The sequence below is a fragment of the Chrysochloris asiatica genome, unplaced genomic scaffold, assembly GCF_000296735.1.
Source record: "Chrysochloris asiatica unplaced genomic scaffold, ChrAsi1.0 scaffold00125, whole genome shotgun sequence".
NCBI lineage: Eukaryota > Metazoa > Chordata > Mammalia > Afrosoricida > Chrysochloridae > Chrysochloris > Chrysochloris asiatica.
In genome coordinates this window covers 3,246,550-3,247,442 of record NW_006408643.1, presented here as the reverse complement: position 1 = coordinate 3,247,442, position 893 = coordinate 3,246,550, and positions in this window count along the sequence as shown.

Below are 893 nucleotides of genomic sequence, written 5' to 3'. Positions count from 1 at the left end.
GGGACCCATCCCCACTCCCACTTGAAGGAAGTCTGATGATGTTACCAGAAAGCTCAGCAGTTTGAACCTGCAGTTCCGAGTGATTTGCTCCCGTAAAGTTGACAGCACAGGACACCCTATGGGGCAGCTGTACTCCGTCACACACTCAGAGTCGCCATGAGTTGGAATCAACTCAATAGCTTCTAACAAGAATAAAAGCAACCACACCACCTAGGGCTCCAGAGGCTTCCACGAGGACTCGTATTTCCCCGCCCCAGATTGGACAGGAATCCCAGCCTGAGCTCTCCAGCACCCCACATGCCAGGTTTAGCCGAATCCTCCTTGTATGCTGAGGGCTGGCTGCTCATATAGCCCAGCATCCATGTGAGGAAAGCGAAGCCCAGAGAAGGAACTGACTTGTTCCCCCGGCTCTTGGCCACAACTCTTTCTTCCTTACCTCTGAGCTATCATCCATGCCATTCCTCCTGCCTCGGTCTCTCATGTCCCCTTCTCCTGGAAAACTCTTATTCATGCTTCAGCACCCCTTTCACCAGGAAGCCTCCCTGGGTTCCCCAGGGTGAGTCAGGTGCCTCCTTTGGGCCACCTCTGCCTGTGTGCCCTCCATCACTGCCCTGGTCAGCCTGAGCTTGATCATGTGTCTATCCCTCTGACTGGATTCTAGGGTGGGTCCGGTCTGTTTTGGTCACCTCCTCTGCACTGCCCAGCATAGTCTGGACATACAGACAGTGGGTTTGCTCTGGAATCAGTCACAGAGCCTTGGTTCTACTGCCTTTTGCTGTGTGAGCTTGAGCAAGTAGCTATACCTCTCTGAGCTTCAGTTTCTCTTTCTTTTCAGGAGCAATTCACTGAGTGTAACAGAACTCGGGGTGGCAGGTGGGGTTCCACAAACGCTT